Below are 21,749 nucleotides of genomic sequence, written 5' to 3'. Positions count from 1 at the left end.
CTAAGTTTTTTAATTTAAAAACTAGTTTGGCAGTCTTCAGCTTGATTCATGATCTTTTATATAGATAAGACAACAAAATTCACATATACACTTTTCAGATTATTATTGGGTTCAATGTGGACCCCCACTATGAATTGCCAATATCATAAAAAAGTCTCTGAGTGGAGATCAACTGCATATTAAATAATATAGGTCTAGGGAGATGCAAAAGGAAGGGAGGATTAAAGCGCCCTCTGAAGTCAATTTTCCTTGAAATCTGTCATGAGTAATTTGATAATTTCTTCTCCACAGTTTGTACTCTGAGAGCTCAGGTAACACTGAGAATCAGAGAGGTGAAATCTGAAGTTAGTGGAAGGAAGATTTTTTCCCCCTTTTTATTTGTTCTCCTAACAGTTGGTTTCGTGGCTTGTCAGGTGCCTCTTGAAAATGTGAAGTTGGCTGCTTCCCATCATTCACTTAGTTGAATGGAAGCCTCATGGTGCTATGATCATTTGCTCCTTTGGACCTGGATCACCCTGACCCAGAAGGGAATATGTGGGTAGGGTTGCCAGAGCTGGTTCCTACTTCGTTATTTGACAGTTGGTCAGGGCCTAATATTCTCATTCAGGTTAACTATGCTGTGGCACCTGCTTGAATAAAGCAAGGCCAAGGTCAAATGGCAGATGGTGCATCTGGAAATTTTCCTTGTCTCTTTCTTTGGGAATATTCACTCCCTATCCTTATTTAAACTGTTAAACTGCTAGTTTGACCTAAACCTATCGAAGATTTGATCTCAGGCAGAGCACTATAAACACTACAAACTTGCTTTCAAGTCTCATGGCAATCAAGACAAATTATATAATGTCAGAAGCAAGGTCAGCTGTGAGGATTACAGGTACAGTTTCTGGCTCCGTGGTTGAAGATCAACTATCATAACAGTACAATATAGAACCATTCCATGTGAACCATACATTGCTCCCCTCAGCAGTGTATTTCAGTGGATCTGCCTGTTCTGTTTCCCACTCTGTCTCTGGTGAATCCTCTCACCTCCTGCACCTTCGGCCTGTACCCCATCTCTTGAATGAGACAGAGGGATGACCATGGAAGGTGGGAACTAAAGGCAGAATCTCTGGTATGGTAGACAGAACCACTAGTTAAAAATCTAAAATAACTTCTCCCTGCAGAAGGAAGACATGGTCCCGAAAGTTGGCTGAGAGGCTTTAGATGAGGTGGAGGAGGGGCCCCTAAACCTAACCTTGTAAGTCTTTTAAGAAATTTGACTTGAAGTGTTTTCTCTACAAATACAGCTCTATGAAAAGCCCCCTAGCTTCTGTCAGCAAACAAAGTTGCCATTCCAAATCCCCAGTGCCCTGGATGCAACTCTAGAATGTCTTTTCCAAAATAACAGTGTGTGCCTGCTTCCTGTATCCCATAGGAGCAGTTACCTGCAGGTTCTTTTAGCTTGTCAAAGATCCTTGAAGACATTTTCCTTACTGAACTCAGAAATGGGAAGATAGTAATGAGGTTAACTGAGATGCATGGAAGATTGTATTTTTAGTAATTAATTTGATGTGGTTTTTTTTTTACCCTGTTTTCTAGTTCTATTGACAAACATTTGACATATATGTATGAGTTTAAGGAATACAGCATGATTTCATTTACATGTATTGTGCAGTGATAGCAAAAATGCTCAGCTAACAGTCATCGTCTCATATAGATACAGCTGCAGAAAACACAAAGGAAAGGGCCTCCCTGGTGGTGCAAGGGGTTGAGTGCAGTGCTATGAAGCTGTCCTCCGCCTCTGTAGCGCGAGTTCGATCCCCAGCCAAGGAGCAACCCACATATGTGCAGCAGACCTCTCCTGACTCGCTCACTGCTCCCCTCAGCAGTATATTTCAGTCAATCTGCCTGTTCTGTTCCCCACTCTGTCTCTGGTGAGTCCTCTCACCTCCTACACCTCCAGCCTGGACCCCAGTTCTTGTATGCATAAATAAATAAATCTTTAAAAAAAAACACACACACACACAAAGGAAAATAGTTTGCTCATGATGAAAACTCTTGGAATTTACTTATAATTTGCCTGTCTATCATACAGCAGTGTCGGCTCTAGATATCATATTGTACATTATATCCCAAGTACTTTATCTTTTAACTGTGTTTATACCTTTTAAGCACTTTCCTCCAGTCCTTCCTCTCCCCACCCCATCCCCATCCCCCCAGCCTCCAGTAACAAGTCTCATCTTTTTCTATGAGTTTTTCTGGTTTTGTTTGTTCAGAGTCTGGATATAAATAAGATCATACTGTATTTGTCATTCTCCATCAGACTTGTTCTTCTTAGCATAATGCCCTCTGGGTCCATCTATGTTATTGGAAATGGTGGGATTCCCTTGTTTGTCATGGTTGAATAACATTGCTTTGTATGTACATACCACACCTTGCTCATGTATCCATGGATGGAGACTTAGGTTATGTCCATGCTGTGGCTATTATAAATGTTGCTACTGTAGACATGGGGGTACCAGCATGTTTTCAGGTTGGTGTTATAATTTCCTTTGGCTGTATTCCCAGAAGTGGATTTGCTGGATCATATGGTTCTATAATCTATTATTTACCCTATTTAATCTGTTCTATTTCAAATTCTACTTTAGTTCTATTTTTAGTTTTGGAAGATTTGCAAAACTATACAATCCCACCAACAGTGTGAAAAGACTGTCTCCCCACATCCATGCCAGCATTTCTCATTTTGATGATGACCCAGTGCCATTCTCACTGGTGTAAGATGCAATCTCATTGTGGTTTCAAGTTGCATCTCCCTCATGACTAGTGATGTCTTCAAGTACCTGTTGGAATTTTCTGAATTGTTTGGAAAAATATCTATTCAGTTCTTTGGCCCATTTTTTGATTGGATTGTTTGGTTTTTTGCTATTGACTTGCATGAGTTCTTCATATTTTGGATAGTACCACTTACCAGGTATATGGTGTCAGTTGGACACCTTCAAACTGTACATGCTAAATTGTGTGTACCACCACATCTCTTTACCATCCACCACCACCCATTTTCCTCCCTTTATCTATTTCACATGCCTACCTGCTTTCCCACTGGTAGCCTCTTTTGTTGTTTGGTTGTTTTGTTTCTTCATATTTCACATAGAAATTAAATCATGTATTTCTTTCTCCTTCTGAATTATTTCACTTTAAATCATCCCCTGAAGTTTCAGCCATCTTGTCACAAATAGCAATTTTTTAAATATTTTTTACATCATTTTTATAAAGATTTATTTATTTATGCATACAAGAACTGGGGTACAGGCCAGAGATGTGGGGGGTGAGAGGATTCACCAGATACAGAGTGGGAAACAGAACAGGCAGAATAACTAAAATACACTGCTGAGGGGAGCAGTGGGCAAGTCAGGAGAGGTCTGCTGCGCCATGTGGGTAGCTCCCTGGCTGGGGATGGAACTCATGCTGCAGTGGCTGCAGACAGCTTAATAGGTTGCATCTTAACCTCTTGCACCAACAGGGAGGCCCATTTTTCATTTTTGAACAATGTATTCATTTCCATCTTGGTTATCATCCCCATAAAATTCCCACCACCCTTGTTTTGATCCTATTCCCTTCTCCCTGTAGTGTGTCTCTGCTTTATAGTTGCCTGTTGATTTTGATTTTTACTTTATTATAATTAGTCTTTTTCTTGATCCCTTATTTAGGTTTTCTAAATTCCTGCTATGAGTGAGACCATCCAGTATTTTTCTTTTTCTTTTCTTATTTCACTGAGCATGATCTCTTCCAGCTCCATCCATGTTGCTGCAAATTGCATGAGTTTATCTTTTTTGATTGCTGAGTAATATTCCATGGTGTATATGGACCACATCTTCTTGATCCAGTCATCTATTTTTGGGCATTTGGGTTGTTTCCATAGCTTAGCTATTGTAAATAGTGCTACTATAAACATAGGGGTGCAGGTGTTCTTTGGAATGGATGTTTCTGTGTCCTTTGGGTAAATACCTAGGAGTGGAATTGCTGGATCATATGGAAGCTCTATGTTTAGTAGGTCCAGAAATCTCCACACAGCTCTCCATAGTGGTTGGACCAGTTTGCACTCCCACCAGCAGTGCAGAAGAGTTCCTTTTTCTCCACAACCTCACCAACATTTGTTGTTGCTAGTTTTTTTAATATGTGCCATTCTCACTGGTGTAAGATGGTATCTCATTGTAGTTTTCATTTGCATTTCCCTGATAACAAGTAAAGTTGAACATTTTTTCATATGCCTGTTGGCCATTTGCATCTCCTCTTTGGAAAAGTTTCTTTTCAGCTCTTCTGCCCATTTTTTGACTGGGTTATTTAATTTGTTTTTGTTGAGTCTCATCAGCTATTTGTAGATTTTTTGTGATCAGACCTTTATCATTAGTACTGTGTGCAAAAATTTCTCCCAATCAGTGGGGTCTCTGTTTGGTTACTGTCTCTTTTGCAGTACAGAAGCTCTTTAATTTGATGTAGTCCCAGCTGTTTATCTTTTTCTTCACTATCAGGGCTTTGGGTGATGTGTCTTTAAAGATATTCCTGTGTTGTAAGTCATATAGTGTTTTGCCTATATTTCCTTCTATGTATTTTATGGTTTCATGTCTTATGTCTAGTTTTTTAATCCATTTTGAGTTGGTTTTTGTGCATGGTGTCAGGTAGTAGTCAAGCTTCATTCTTTTGCATGTAGTGACCCAGTTTTCCCAGCACCATTTATTGAACAAACTTTCTTTGCTCCATTGCATATTCTTTGCTCCTTTGTCAAAGATTAAATGACCATATAGCTGTGGGTTTATTTCTGGATTTTCTATTTGGTTCCATTGGTCCATGTTTCTGTACTTGTTCCAATACCATGCAGTTTTGATTATTATGGCTTTGTAGTATAGTTTGAAGTCTGGGCGTGTGATATCTCCATTCCTTTTTTTTTTTTTTTTTTTTTTTTCAGGAGAGCTTTGGCTACAAATAGCAAAATTTTATCTTTTTTTTCTAGCTAAGTAGCATTCCATCTTTATATATGCCACATCTTTTTTATACAGTCTTCTGCTGATGGACACTTAGGTTGTTTCTACATCTTGGATATTGTGAATATTGCTACAGTGAACATAGTATAGTACATATATGTTTTTGAAATAGTGGTTTTTGTGTTGTTCAGGTAAATATCCAGAAGTGAAGTTACTGGATCATAGGGTAGTTTTATTTTTATTTTTTTAAGGAAATGTCTTATTGTTTGCCATAGTGACTGCACCAATTTACATTCCCACTAATAGTGCACCAGGGTGACCTTTTCTCCACCTCCTTGCCAACTGTTGTTGTTTCTTGTCTAACAGATGTAAGTTGAAATGTCACTGTGATTTAGATTTGCATTTTCTTAATGACAAGCAGTGAAGAATGGCTTTCCATCTTGTCCTGGATTCTTGCTTTTTGGGAGGTCTTTATTATTTTTTAATTTCTTTATTCAGTGACCAATCTCAAGATTTCTGATTTGCCATGATTCATTCTTAGGAGGTTTGATTCCAGGAATTTATCTATTTCTTCCAAGTTTTCCAATTTGTTAGCATAAATATAATCATAGTAGTCTGTTTCGATCCTTTGAATTTTGTACTCTCCGTTATAACTTCTCTTTCATTTCTGATTTTATTTGAGTCTTTTCCTTTTTTAACTTAGCCTATCCAAAGGTTTGTCAATTTTGATTTAAAAAAAAAAAGCCTTTGTTTCATCTTTCGTATTATCTTTTTTATTTTTATTTCACTTATTTCCACTCTGATTTTTATTATTCCCATTCTTCTAATCACTTTAGGCATTGTTCTTTTTCTCATTCCTTTAAGGAAACTCCTGTAAGTTTCCTTAGATTCCTTAGATTGAGATTTTTCTTCTTGAGATAAACCTGTGTTGTTTTAAACTTGCCTCTTAGCACTGCTTTTGCTGTATCCCCCCCCTACCACCACCAAATTTGGCCTGTATTCTTTTCATTTGTTTACATATGTTTATTTGCTTTTTCTATTGATTTCTTCAGTGACCTTTAATGAGTGTTCAATAACATGCTGTCTAATCTCCATGTATTTGTGTTTTTTCCAGTGTTGTTCCTGTAGTTGATTTTTAACTTCATACTATTGTGGACAGATAAAATGCTTAATATGATATCCATCTTCTTAAACTATTGAGGCTTGTTTTATGCCCTAACATAGGGCCTGCTATGTTGGGGCAGCACACTGAGCAGGGTGCTGCATGGCCATGCTTTGGCATGTTGGTTTCTTTGGTCATGACCCTTGACTGTGGTGTGCTGAGTGGGCCTTGGCATGTGACTGCCATGAGTTCAGTGTGTGGGACAATTGGCAAGACTCAGTATTGGTATGCAGCAGTATATGTCAGGTGAATGGAACTACTCATGCATACTCAGATGACACACTGGCTTACCAGTGGGTGGGACATGCTTGCCAGAAGCATGCTGGGCTTTCCTGATGGCTATGAGGCATGGCCCATTTGCTAGCTGGCTAGCCTGCTTGTTGGTCATCCATAGCTTAGATTGCTGGAGGCATGGCACATTTGCTAGCTGGTTCATCTACAGGAGGTACATGGGGCTGGCTTGATAACTGTGGGGGCATGGCCTACTTGCTAACAGGCAGGTGAAGGACTGGCAGGGGTTGGAGTTGCCCACCAATTCTGATATTAGTAATGGAGAGGTTGCCAAGATGACACTGCTCTATGATTCTGACCCAGGGGTCATCCCTAAAGTTTGCTTCTTTGGCAGATACTGTAAGTAGATAGGTGGGGTTCCATCGACTATAGGTAGGGTACTGTTCAGACCACTATTACTGCAGTGGATCCTAGGGTGAGTGAGTCTGCATATGCGTCCTTTAAGCGGTGGTTCTTGGTCTCTACTTTTCTGTGCTTATTTCCCTCTGGCCCTCAAGATAGGGGTTCCAGGGGCTCTTCTCTGCTGTGCTATATTGAAGGTTTGGAGTGCTGGGCTATCCTTTTGTTCCCTAGGGGAAAGTTCTGCAACTTAGAAATCTGTTTAATTGCAATTTTCTGCCTCTCAAGTGGATTTTCTTAACAAGAGTGAATCTAGGTCTCTACTATCTGGTGGGATGCTGCCTTTTTGTAACCTTTGTAATGGAATCTCTATTCATCTGGATTTCAGGGAGTACAGGATCTTCCTATACCACCTACCTACCTATACCATCATCTTAAACCTCAACCAGGAGAAGGAATTTGTCAGAAGTACAAAACAGTAGCATAAAAACAAGAGATAAATGTAATTTGTACAATTAAAAATCCCAAGTAATTATCAAAAGCACAAGTGATAATAGGTGTGCTTGATTTCATCAACTTTTTTATATCATTTTGATATTACTGTGAGTGGGACTAATTTTTTTCTGAAATTTCATTATTAGTGTATGAAATGTTACTAATTTTTAAAAAAAGATTTATTTAGGCATACAAGAACTGGGGTACAGGACAGAGATATGGGGGGTGAGTGGATTCACCAGAGACAGAGTGGTGAGGGGAGCAGAGGCAAGACTGGAGAGGTCTGCTGAGCCATGTGGGTAGTTCCCTGGCTGGCCGGGGATCGAACTTGTGCTGCAGAGGCTCCAGACAGCTTCACAGTGCTGTGCTCAACCCCTTGTGCCACCAGGGAGGCCCCTGAAATGTTACTAATTTTTATATATGACTTTGTATGCTACTTCACTGAATTCATTGATTAGCTCTGACAGATATTTGGTTGAGAATTTAGGATATTCTAGATAGACTATTGTGTCCACTGCAAATGGAGACAACGAAGCTTTCCAAAAAGTTCTTACTTTCCAATTCTGATACTTTTAATTCTTACCCCCCCATTTTTATAAGATTTTTATTTTTATATTTAGCTTTTACATTCCAAATCAAAAAGTTTCTTGTATAAAACAAAAAAATTATTTTATTTACCCTACTTCTTTTAATACACATTATCCCAGGTATTCTGAGGATTTTGTGAAGCTGTGTATGAAGTCTCCACCTCACTATAATATATGCAAGCAAGACTGTACTCCACATGGAGAAATAAGCTGTGGTATAGTTTTTTTGTCCCATATTAAAAACATTATAAAATATAAGTTATAAAGTTCACTGAAAAATATCACCCAGGAAAAGGAATTTGTCAGAAGTACAAAATAGTAACCTAAATACAATAGATATAATGTAATATGTGCAATTAAAAATCCCAAATAATTATCAAAAGCACAAGTAATAAATAATAGGCACACTTGATTTCATCAACTTAATAAAAGGATTACTGAGACTTGGTTTTTTCCAGTCATTTGTTTAGAACCCCCTGTTGCCATTTTAAAATTACTTTCTCCATGAAATAGAAAGCATATCAAACTTTTAATCTTCAAACACATTAAAAAAAATTGGAGGATAATTATCAATCTAAAGTGTTTACAAAATGATTAAAAATAACCTATATTTTTGAGTTTTCCTTCTGAAAAAGGCAGTTAGCATGTAGCTAAAGTATTCATAAAATAAAGATCCTTTGACATGGTATAGTTTTTAATATAAAAATATAATTTTTATATTTGAATCACCATATGAAGTGGTGATTGACATAAAATCCTACCACCCTTTTACTTGAAAACATTTTTCCTCCAGGAGGTCATGAAAATAATACTGATTCCGGGCCTCCCCTGGTGGCGCAGGCATTTGAGCGCCACACTGTGAAGCTGTCCGCAGCCTCTGTAGTGCCGGTTAAATCCCCGCCAGCCGGCAAGGCAGACCTCTCCTGCCTCGCCCGCTGCTCCCCTCAGCAGTGTATTTTGTCACTCTGCCTGTTCTGTTCCCCACTCTGTCTCTGGTGAATCCTCTCACCCTCCCACCTATCTGGTCTGTACCCCGGTTCTTGTATAAATAAATAAATCTTTAAAATAATAATAATGATTCCAAGTAGCCCTGTTTTGCCAGAAACAACCTAAATTACTGGACATGAAGTTATTCACTGGCATTTCAAAAGGATGGCTTGTATTTATTTTCTTCTTAGTCTTTCTATTTCAGCCCCTAAACCTTCATTCACTGAGTAGCTTTCCAGCAAAGAGCACATTTCATTCATTCATATATGAAACTGTTTAATCCTCTCCATTTGCAGATTCACAAGGTCTCTATGGCATGTTTCTCTAAAATGATTCACCATGTCCTGTATCATGTTCTGAATAAAATGGCTTTCATGGAAGCCATGATGCCTTTAGCTGATTACTTCCAATGGTATTGGTTATCATTTCTGATAGTAATGGCAACTCTATCAGTGACAGGGGAATGCTAACTTTGGAATTGGAGATGAGAATACCTTAGCTAGGGTTCATATATTCAGGTTCTTTATTGGTGCTTCACATTTATGGACTTCTTGTTTGTGTTTGATGATTAAAAATATGTAGATTGTCAGTTTCAGCACCAGAGATCAACGTTGCAAACTGTTTGAGCGAATCCTTAGGTTCCTGTTCTCCCAGTTACATTTTCTTAGATTCAGCTGTCAGAGCTTGGTTTTCATTTTATTCTTTTCCTGGAGATCTCATAAGGGGACTAGAATGCAATACCGAAGTGCCTGGAATTTTTTTTTTTTTTTGAGGGAACAATGAGTACAATAGTGGTAGAAAGTCAAGGTCATCTCCTTGCCTACAGACTCATCACCCCCCTGGTTAACCACAGCATCATTTCTGATAGGTGAAAACATCTAAATTACTTTTTCCAATATCATCAAGGCTGGAGAAGTCCTGATTTTTTTTCCCACTCTTTCTTTCCTTAGATAAAATCTGTTTTTGCTTTGAGGCAGACCTGGCTTTGTCTTAAACAGCACAGCTCCTATCCTCACACTTGTCATGGCCTGTGGCACAACCCTGGCATTGGGAATCATGGTTGCTTCTCAGACAATTTCAGAATTCTGAGCTCCTTTACTAACTAGTAGCACTCACATTAGTGGTTGGTTTATTTGCAGCTGAGGATTTTATTTGCGTGGCCTTTATTTAAACTTGATTTAGAAAGAGCAGTGAAATACTGAAATGCCTTATATTGCACAGATGCCTTGTGAGCACTACTGAATTTAACTGTTGATTTCCTCATTCTTAAATCATATTGATATATTTTTCTATGGGAAGACACAATAGCCAGTGCTTCATCAGGCATGAAATCTGCAGTGAGAGGAATGTTAGCCACTGAAGTTTTCACTAGTTTGCTACCATGGCCAAAAGGAGTACTAAATAAATTATTTGTTATACTCTGCAAAATAATTTCACCACTGAGAGATCTAGAAGCAATATAGCAATCATCTCAATTATGTTGAACAAGTTACTTCATCTTTACGATCCTTAAGTGCTCAATGAACTCTTTTTGATTTTAAGTCCCAAGTGTTAACTGTGTTATTTACGTCTCTGCCTGCCACATACATAGATGTAGAATTTAAACTGATACTTATCTGCTTTTGCCCTTCACCAAGTTCTAACAACAGTACAGTTTTACATTTACAACTTGAACAAACTATTTTGTCACCACTTATAGCTGCTGTCATTACATAGTTATTGCTGTTTCTACACATTGAATTGATTCCATGTGAGGATGGATGTGGGTTGAATTTATTCATCAAGGTCACAGAAGAAGCATCCCAGATTTTCATATCCTCTCCCAATTAAGCAAATCTTACACTTTTCTTCGCAATGGTACATCTCAGCTGCAGTATACCAGGGACAATGGCCTGGCCCACTCCAGAACTTATTTCCTTTTCCTGCTTGATTGCTATAGCTAGGACATCCAGAGAGTGGGCTTCCTGTCTTGTTTCTGTTATTAGAGGAAAAGCTTTCAGCCTTTCAGCTTTTGAGAATGAGGTGAGCTATGGACTTATGATATTGAAATATCTTCCTTCTATGCATAGTTTTAGACTTTTATCAGACTGGATGTTGAATTTTGTCAAATGTTTTTTCTGTATTGAGATGATCATATGATACTTTTCTTTCTGTAAATGTGATTTATCATTTTGATTTCTATATGTTAAATCAGTTTTGTGCCCCTGGGATGAATCCCAGGTGGTCATGATAAATGTTTCTTTTTTTAAAGATTTATTTATTTATACAAGAACTGGGATACAAGCCAGAGGTGCGGAATGGTGAGAGGATTCACCAGAGATAGAGCGGGGAGCAGAACAGGCAGACAGAAAGACCAAAGATACTGCTGAGGGGAGCAGCAGGCGAGACATGAGAGGTCTGCCACACCATGTGGGTATCTCCCTGGCCAGCTGGGAATTGAACCTGTGCTACAGAGGCTGTGGACAGCTTCACAGCACTGCGCTCAACCCACCACCGGGAAGGCCTGATAAATGTTTCTTTTACTGTGCTCCTGAGTTCAGGTTGCTAGTATTTATTGAGACTATTTGCATCTATATTGATTAGGGATATCTACATTTTTCTTTTCTAGTAATATTCTTTTTTTGTTTTGGTATCAGGATAATGCTGGCCTCATAAATAAGTTTGAGAACTCCTCTTCAATTTTTTGGATTAGTTTGAGAAGCATTGTTGTTAATTCTTTAAATGTATGGTAAAATTGACCAGTTAAAGTCATTTGGTTCTGGGTTTGTCTTTATTGGGAGATTAGTGATTACTGATTCTAATTTGTCTATTCATATTTTCAATTTTGTTCTTGTCTATATATATGTCAGATGTTTATGAGAGTTTTCTCATTTCTTCTAGGTTGTCCAGTTTTTTGGCATATGCTTATTTATGCGATAGGAGTCTCTTATCTTTCAGTTTATGTGGAATCAATTATAATGTGTCCTTTTTCATTTATATTTTTTTGATTTGGATCTTTTTTCCCTAGTTATTTAGCTATATAAAATATATTTTCAAGAAACCAACTTGTTTATTAATCTTCTATTTCATTTGTAATCTAACCTTTAATATTTCCCTACTTTTGCTAACTTTGGACTCAATTTGTTCTAATATCTGAAGAACTACAGTTAGGTTGTTTATTTAGGACCGTTCTTGTTTCAAGGCAGGCATTTGTTGCTATGACCTTCCCTCTAAAAAGTGGACTACTGTACCCCATAAGTACTAATTTAAAGTTTCCAATTTAGTTTGTCTCAGGAAACTTTATTTTTTTTATAATACTTAGAATTTTTTTTTAAAGATTTATTTATTTATACAAGCACTGGGTACAGTCAGAAGCACGGGAGGGTGAGAGAATTCACCAGAGCCAGAGCAGGGAGCAGAGCAGGCAGAAGGACCGAAGTACACTGCTGAGGGGATCAGCGGGTGGCAGGAGAGGTCTGCGCGCCATGTGGGACCCTCCTCCAGTGGCCGGGGAGCAGCCGGGGATCGAACCGGTGCTGCAGAGGCTGCGGGCAGCTTCGCAACCCAGTGCTCAACCGCTGCGCCACCAGGGAGGACCTGTCTCAGGAAACTTTATTTCCTCTTTAATTTCTTCTTTAATCAATTCATTGTCAGGAGTGTTGTTTCATGAATACATGGAAATTAATTTTCCAGTTTTCCTCTTCTTATTTCTAGTTTCATAGTATTGTGGTCAGAGAGCTACTTGGTGTATGATTTCACACTCTTGGATTGCTGGCTTGTCCTGTGACCTAATGTATTATCTATCATAGAAAAGGTTCCAGGTGTACTTGACAATAATGTGTGCTCAGAATTTTCTTTGTTAGGTCTCTTTAATCTACAATGGTGTTCAAATCTGCTATGTATTCAGTCTGTTTAGATGGTCTAGCCATTAAGTGTAGAACATTAAAGTATGAAACTATCATATTACAATTTTTCTCACCTTTTAGTTCTGTTGTATTTTGCTTTATATATTTAGGTGCTCTGCTGTAGAGTGCATAAATATCTACAGTTATATCCTACTGTATTGACATTGTCACTATATAGTGACCTATGTATATACATTTTACCATTTCTAAAGTCTATTTTTTGCAATGTAAGAATAGCTAAATCTATTTTTTTATTTTGCTTTTGGTTACCATTTGCTTCAAATGTCTTTTTCTATCCCTTCAGTCTTAGTCTATGTCGCTAAGACTAAAGCAAGTCTCTTGTAGGCAACATAATGTGGAGTCTTTTTTAAATAAAACTCTACCCAAACAAGTCTTTTGATTGGAGAATTTAATCCATTTATACTTTTGGTAATTGATAGGTAAGACCTTGAATCCATAGACTTTAAACTTCTATTCCCCCTTATATTTTAGGTTATTGCAGTTATAATTCACATGTTTTTATATAGTGTAACTATTAGCAGATTATATGTTCATTTAAAAAAATTATACTAGAATTGTGAGTTATGCATCACTATTAACATTTTAGAATGAATTTCTACCTTTACCATCACCAGCAATACATAAACTACCTTATGTCTTCTGTGTTGATAAGCATTTTTACTTCCACTCAAGGAACTCTTAATGTATTTCCTGTAAGGGAGAAATGAACGTATTGAAGTCTCTGTGTGCATTCAGGAAATGTGTTTTTTATCTTCATTTCTTAAGGATAGCTACCAACAGGTTTAGAATTCTTACTTTGTAGTTATTTTTTCTCAAATGTTTGAATATTATCATCTCATTCTTTCCTCGCCCAAAAAACCAGTAGTATGATAGTGCTTCCCTTGCATTTAACTTCTCTTTTTCTTCTTGCTATGGTCTATTTTGGGGTAACTATTCTGTTCAAACTCTGGGCATGTTTGGGAGGGGTGGCAAGAGGCACAGTTAGAACAGGAGAGCTGGCCAGCTTGGGTCACCACACAAATGAAGCTGTAGAATGTGCTCTGCAGTTCCTACATTCTGGCCAGGACTGGCTACTAAACTTAGTAAGAGGTAGAGCTAGAAATTAGCTTCTCTGCCCTTGTAGGCAAGCAGACCAGGGCCAATACAGCTTGTTTGAGGACCCAAATCAATCCTGAATTTGCGCTGAATTTCCTGATCAGTTGAGGCAATGGGTTTGATCTGTAGATGGGGAAAGCCATGAGCTGTGTTTCTGTTCAAATGCTTGTCCATAGGGTTGTTGAATGGGATATGCAGCATTCCATGTGCTCTCGGGTTCACTGATCAAAAAGGCTAAAGGCTATACTCAGTGATAGTGGGGCTATGGATTAGATTACCTGCCCAGGTGCAGCAAAGGAAGGTACTTTAAAACTGGTAAAATTCTTTTGTACTACAAATTCCCTGACCAAACAGGGTCATGTCCTTGTCTGCCTGCATTCTCACTGCAGCCACTAAGCCACACAATTTCCAGGAGTTGTCAGCAATCCTTCAACTGAGGCTGGAAGGTACACCCTACAGTGAGTGGAGCTATGCCCCATTTCCTGAGTGGGAAGGGGAGAGGTTGCTCCAAGCAATTTTCTGAGCAAGGTCTCCAGTTGGGAGAATCAGGGGTCACCCTGTACCTAGCGCAGGAAACATTCATGCCTCATACTGTATTGACACCTTTATCAGTGGGATTTGCAGTGGGAGTGATCAGGTCTACTTGGCCCTCAAGAGCCACTGTGTTGTACAGTTTCTAATAGTTGTCACCAACCCTTCAGGTCATGATTTAGCATCTTGCCCTGGGTGGGGGCAAACCAAGTTCTAGGACTGACAAAACTCCACATTTGAAGATCTAATCAGTCAGATCTGTAGTCTGCCTAGTTGCCTATGCAGAGTACCCCACTAACTTGTTTCTGGAGATGAACAAATCAACTTGTTAGGATTTTGGCAGACCAAGTTCATAGCTTCAGTGCCCAAACAGTAATCCTATGTACTACTCGTGCAAGCCCCTTTCCTGTCCCAGACAGATTCCCAGTAGTTGAGCCCAACAGATTCCTCTGCAATCTCTGTAGTACAAGTTCTATATCAGGGTACCCACAAAGTAACATAGTGCTGGGGGTCCCTCCTGGATTCTCTTTACTCAGCAGAGGAACCAGAGCCTCAGAGGCGACCTCTCCACAGGGTGCTGGCCTGAAGAAGGGGCAATGTGGTCAACACGTGGCTGCTTCTCTTGTCATTTCAATACAGGGACTTCTCCTGCCTCGCCTGCTGCTCCCTTCAGCAGTGTGTTTCAGTGGATCTGCCTGTTCTGCTCCCCACTCTCTCATGAATCCTGTCACTCCCCCTCAACACCTCTGGCTTACACCCCAGTTCTTGTATGCATAGATAAATAAATCTTATTAAGAAAGAAAGAAAAAGAAAAAAGGACTCTCATGCAAATTACCTCACTAGTGCTGACCAGAAAACTCTGTTGGTTAGTTTAAATTTCTACTTTTGAGCAGGCTGAAATTATAACTAGGTTAAGTCTAAATCTTTGTAGCACTTGGCCTGGAAAACTATTCTGGGCCTTCCTTTGAATAGCAATAAACTTATGAAAGATAACACAGGAATCAAAGAGGGCAAAATTAAAGACTCAAGTTACCTTTCAGAATCAGGAAATACTGCAGGAGTATAGAGGAAATTCTTAAGTGAGAAGCCTGACTTGACATTAAGGTGAGTACTAGGTAATTATAGTTTTCATTGAACTACACTTGATATACAATATTGTATATTAGTTTTGATGTATGTATACATTGTGAAATAACTACTACAATACTTTAGATAACATCAACATACAGTCGCAAATTATGATGAGAACTTTAAGTATCTTTAAGTATCTACTTCTTTAATAATACTTTAAAGTGTAAAGTTAATTATAGCCCTCATGCTGTATATTACATTACCAGACTTTTCTTGAAGCTGATGTCTGTACCTTTTGATCCCCTTCAGCCATTGTAGCCACCAATCTACTCTCTGAGTTGAGGGCATGAGATCATTAAGTATTTACTTTATCTCACTTACCAGAATGCCCTCAAGGTCAGTGCATGCTGTTGCAAATGGTACAACTTCCTTCTTTCTCAAAATGAAAAATATTCCATTGTATGTACATACAAGCTCTTTATCCATTCATCTGATAATGGATACTCAGTTGTTCCCAAATCTTGACCATTATAAATACTACTGCAGTGAACAGAGGGTATAGATACATTTGACATTGTGATTGCGATTCTTTCAGATAAACACCCAGGTGTGGAATGTTGGAGCATATGGTGATTCTGTTTAGGAATCTCTGCACTGTTTTTCCACAGTGGATTCACCAATTTACATTCCCAGAAACAGCCCACAAGCATTCCTTTCTCTCCACATTCTCACCACTTCGAGTCATCGACCATTCTAATTGGTGTGAGGTGACATTTCATTGTGGTTTTGATGCTGAGACTCCTGATATTGAACACATTTTCATGTATATGTTGGTCATTTAAGAAAAATACTCAGATCCTCTGCCTAAATTTTTAACTGGATTGTTATTTTGTTATTGAGTTGTATTCATTCTTTATTTTCTCCATATATTTCCTTTGTTGTGCAGAAGCATTTTAGTTTGATGTAGTCTGACTTATTTGTGTTGCTTTTGGGGTCAAATCCCAAAAATCATTGTCAAAACTAATGTCACAGGATTTGTCCAGTTTGTTTTCTTCAGGAACTTTATGACTTCAGGTTTTATTCAAGTCTTTAATGCTTATGAGTTGATTTTTGTGTACGGTATGAGTCAGGTCAAGCTTCATTCTTTTGCGTGTAGTAATCCAGTTTTCACAATACCATTTATTGAAGAGACTGTTCTTTCCTCAAATATTCTTGACTCATTTTGCAGGTAAATTTACCATATGAGTTTATTTCTGTGCTCTGTTCCATTATTGATGTCTTTTTTTTTTTGTTTAATGCCAACATCATATTCTTCACTACTGTAGCTTTATAAATACAATTTGAAGCCAGGAAGCATGTCCTCTTCAGCTATGCTCTTCATTCTCAAGGTTATTTTGGCTATTCAGAGTCTTTCCTGCTCCATGAGCATCAAATATCTGTTTGTGTATTCAATTTATTTTACCTTTCAGTGTATAGATCTGGTCTTAACCTCTTTGGCTAAATATTCCTAGAAATTTTATTCTCTCTGGTGCAGTTGTGAATGGTATTGTTTTCTTAATTTCTCCTCGTGATATATAGTTCACTAGTGTATAAATATGCAACTGATTTTTAAGTTGACTTTGTACCCTACAACTTTACTAAATCCACTTACTAGATTTAGTAATAATTTTTGGTGGAGTTTCTCTATGTTACGTGTCGTTACTTTTTCTTGTCTAATTTTTCTGACTAGGACTTTAGGTACTGTGTTGAATAAAAGTGGTGAAAGTGTCTTTTTCCTTGTCTTACAGAAAAAAACCTTTTTCAATTAGGTATAATATATAATCTGTATTATGTTGATATACATTTTCTTTATACCTACTTATTGAGGTTTTTTTTCTGCATCTATTGATATGATAAAATGATTTTTTACCCTTCATGATGTTAATGTGGTATATCACATTGATTTGCAAATGCTGAGCCATCCTTGATCCCGGGACTAAATCCCTCTTAATCACAGAATGATCTTTTTTTTTAATTTATTAATGCATACAAGAACTGGGGTGAGGTGAAGAGCAGGTGAGAGGATTCACCAGAGACAGAGGGGAGCAGTGAGCGAGACAGGAGAGGTCTGTGGGTTTAGCTCCCTGGCCAGGGATCCAACTCATGCCAGAGTGGCTGGCGATAACGTGTTAGCACTGAGACTTTAACCTCTGCACCACCATGGAGGCCCGGAAGAATATGATCATTTTAATGTATTATTGAATTCAATTTGCTAATATTTGGTTGAGGATTTCTGTGGTCACATCCATTTTGATCTGTAGTTTTATTTTCTTTTGGTGTCAAGGTGACGCTGGCCATGTAAAATGAGTTTGGAAGTTTTTTCTTCCTATTTTATAGAGGAGTTTGAAAATGGTATTAATGTCTTCTTTCAAGGTTTAGTAAAATACACTAGTGAAGTTGTATGATTCTGAACTTTGTTGGGAAATTTTTGATTACTCATAAAGAGATCAAATTAGTAATGAGTCTATTCAGATTTCCTATTTCTGCATGATTCCATTTTGATAGGTTATGTTTCTAAGAATGTATATACATTTCTCAGGTTGTCCAATTTGAGGCATATAATTGTTCATGTATATCACTTATGATTCTCTGTTATATTTCCTGTTTAATTTCTTATTGAGTCTTCTCTTTTTTTAGTGAATCTAGCTAAAGGTTTGTCTATTTTAAGAAATACAGCTGACAGCTATTTAAGTTATGTTGCTTATATGCGGTCTTTCATGTTTCTTTATGTTCATTTATCGCTATGAACTTAATAGCATTGTTTTTACTAAGAGGAAAGTTCATAGCAATAAATGCCTACATTAAGAATCAAGAAGGACTCAAACCACCAATGACCTCAAACTAGAAAAAGAACACACTGAGGCCCAAATTAGCAAAAGGGTGAGGAGAAAATGTTCATCACTAATTAAAAATTGGTTCTTTGGAAAAAATAGACAAACCTTTAGCTACTTTAATCAAGGGGGAAAAAGGACCCAGTTCAATAAAATTATAAATGAAAGAGGAAACATTAAAAGTGATATCACAGAAATAAAAAGAACCATAAGCTACTACTAAGAGCTGCATACCAACAAACTGGACAGCCTAGTAAAAATAGAAAAATTCTTAGAAACATAGAACTTAATAATTCATCTGATTTTTTTAAGGATATTGAATCAGTAATCTAAACTTTCCAGTGAAGAGCCACAGCAAGATGGCTTCACTCAAAAATTCTACCAACTAGTTAAATTATTGTTAATCCTTCTCAAATTCTTCCATATAATCATACTAAAAGGAACTCTTCAAAACTAATTTTAAAAGGCCAGAATTAACCTGATAACAAAGCTAGAAAAGCATACAGGCCAGTATCTTTAATGAATACAGAGGAGAAAGTTCACAGCAAAATACTAGCAAACTGAATTCAGCAGTATATTAACAGAATCATTCACTATGCTCTCATGGGATTTATGCGTGGGATGTAAATATGGCTCAACATGCAAACCAATAAATATGATACATCACATTAATAGAATGGGTGAAAAAATCATATCATTGAGATAATCACTCTCCTGATGCAGAAGAAATATTTGACCAAATTCAACATTCACTCATGATAAAAACTCTTAATTTAGGCATTAACTTTATCAACATAGTAAATACCATATATGACAAGCTGACAGCTAACATATTCAGTGTTGTAAGCTTTTCTTTAATATCAGGCACAGGAACGTGACAAGGGTGCCCATTTTCACCACTCCTAATCAGGCACAGGAACGTGACAAGGGTGCCCATTTTCACCACTCCTATTCAGTATAGCACTGGAAGTTCTAGGCAAAGAAAAAACAACAAAAATAAATACAAGGCCTCACAATTGGATAGAAGTAAAAATGTCTCCATTTGCAGATATGATTTTATAGATAGAAAATCCTATAGGTTCCACCCAAAACTATTAGCTAATCAATGAATTCAGTAAATTTTTAGACCTCAAATAAACATACAACAAGATCAGTTGGGTCTATTTGAGGAGGAAATTTAAAGTTACCTTAAAATTACCTTAATGAACTTTATCTTTGCTCTGTACTGTAGTGACGTAAAACCATTTAGAAAGATTCATGTATATGATAATAATGGTATTGTTGAAGCACCAAAAACTTTTAACTGCTCTGGGTATAGCATGACAGTTTTAGGTGTCAAAGAAATCCATGTCAAATATTAGTAAACCTCAAAAACAAAAAGAATAGACTAGATTAGGGTGGGAAAGCATAATTTGGAAAAAATCAGAAGAGACTGGTGAGTCAGGAGCAAGCTGGGACTGAACTGCAATGCCCTGTAAGGGTACTGCTAGCCTGTTGAGGCAAGTTGAGCTTCCAATGAAGTTTCTCTTTATTCCTCACATTAAATTCTGACTTGAGTTTGGCATTAGATTACCAAAAAAATGAAGATTGGAAAAGCAGTTAGGAAGCCAGAAGCAAGGAAAGGCACAACACAGCATAATCACAGGTTCAGCAAGGGCTAGTTAATGTCCCAGTCACCCCCAGGTACTTCATCAAGGAAGCGGGACAGCCAAAGGCATTACGAAAGGTGTGGAGACCATGTACTTTAGGTAGCACCAAAAAGTGATCCTGAGACAGGGACTTTCATGCAGGTAAATTTTTTGGAAAATGACCTCAATATCTGACGGGGAGGAGGAAGGAGTGTAAGACAAGGATGAAAGGTCACTATGGGGGCAACCAGAGCGCAATCTCTCTGGGAACCTTCAATGTTAAGGGCATTAGGACCCTTCTAATCTTGTTTTGAAGGATGGAAGGCTTCAAGTGCAAGCTGAATCCATTTAACCATGGTGTAATGAATACCCTGTCAGTCATAAGCTAATTTACCATAGGTATAAATTGCTTAGTGCATCTTATAATTTAAAACAAAATGCATTCTGGCTTTTTTTTCCTTAATGCAAAAATAACACTCTTGTATGTGTAACATCATTGAAAAAGAAACCCATATTTTGGCTAAATCTCTGTACCCAAAATGACACTGTGCTTTGCAAAAACATCAGGTCTGTAACATTTTCAGCTATATTTTCAGTTATTTGTCACAGCAAGTCCTGCTCTTTCAGGTGGTAACTTTAAAACAGCTGTTACTCAGACTCTAAAGGCAACAGAGCAACCTCTCTAAAATGAACATAGTTCCACAATGAACTCGTGATTCTTTCCCAAGGTCCACTCTCCAGCTGAAATCTTTCCTATACTGTCTACTTCTTGATGAATAGAAGCTTCTAGAAAATGAAATGCCATGTGAATTAGGAGCACACGGTCCATCGCCAGACTATTGTTGCTACCCTAGTCCCTATATTTTTGTCTCCTTTTTCCATGGCTCACACTGGGGAGAATACTCAGGAATTTATGCATCCTGTTCTGTTATTCACACTATCTTGGAAGGTTTTGATAGCCTCTATCTATACAATTGCTCCTCTAAAAATAGGAACTGGGATGATTTCCTATCACACTGATTCCTATACTCCACTGGTAAGGATTATCGTTTGTGGATTTAACTCCACTGCTGGGCTGCTACTGTTTGAGCTGAGTGGCATTCCAGAGCTCCAAGGAAAAAAGTTTGGAGATATGGCAGGCCCTTGAATCAGGAAGCTTAAGTCATGCATAATAACTGTTCACCCCAATGAAGGGACTACTGCCCAGAGTTCCAGTAGGGCTTGCTGTGAAAATAATCAGCTATATGTGCCTTCTTTTACCAGAAGCGAAAATAATACTAGTGGTCAATTCAGACACCTACCATGCCCAGTGTTTTACAGATTTCTGTAATGTACAGCTCTCCTGGAACCAGATAGGGTAGAATCTAAGCCAACTGGATTAGCACCTCCTTGTGGACACATGGGAATTTCTCCACTTGCCTCAGGCATCTGCTAGCAAGACCAGCCTCTGCCAAAGCTGTGCACAAACAAAGTAGAAGGCTATGTAAATACTGACTTCCAGGATGGCAGAGTGAGGACATTGGTGAACTCTCCCACAAAAACGACAAAAGAATCTGACCAAACAACTAAAACCAAACTTTTTAACCCTGAAATTTAACCAAAATCAGAGATTAAAGTGAAAATCATATTTCTCAGAGGAACTGCTGAACTTCAGTAAAACAATCGGATTTTTAAGTTTTGCTTTTTTTTAATTTTAAATCTTTTAAATTTAAAAAATCCTTAAAATCTTTATTTTAGGTTATTTCCATTCCTCTCCCTACTCACACTGATAGGCTGTTGGCTTTTACAACTGCTACACCAACACTTAATGGAGATGACTGAGCTCTTTAA

General features: G+C 37.9%; 1 pseudogene; it reads right to left on the bottom strand.

Annotated features, from left to right (window-relative positions):
• Window positions 1-9,359: 9,359 nt before the first annotated feature.
• On the bottom strand, window positions 9,360-16,166 carry LOC119239555 (protein NEDD1-like; annotated as a pseudogene).
• Window positions 16,167-21,749: the final 5,583 nt, after the last annotated feature.

Source organism: Talpa occidentalis, unplaced genomic scaffold (assembly GCF_014898055.3).
Source record: "Talpa occidentalis isolate TD23 unplaced genomic scaffold, MPIMG_talOcc4v2.1 talOcc4.11, whole genome shotgun sequence".
Lineage (NCBI taxonomy): Eukaryota > Metazoa > Chordata > Mammalia > Eulipotyphla > Talpidae > Talpa > Talpa occidentalis.
Note: the sequence above shows the minus strand (reverse complement) of the source record. Positions and strands in the feature narration are given on the sequence as shown.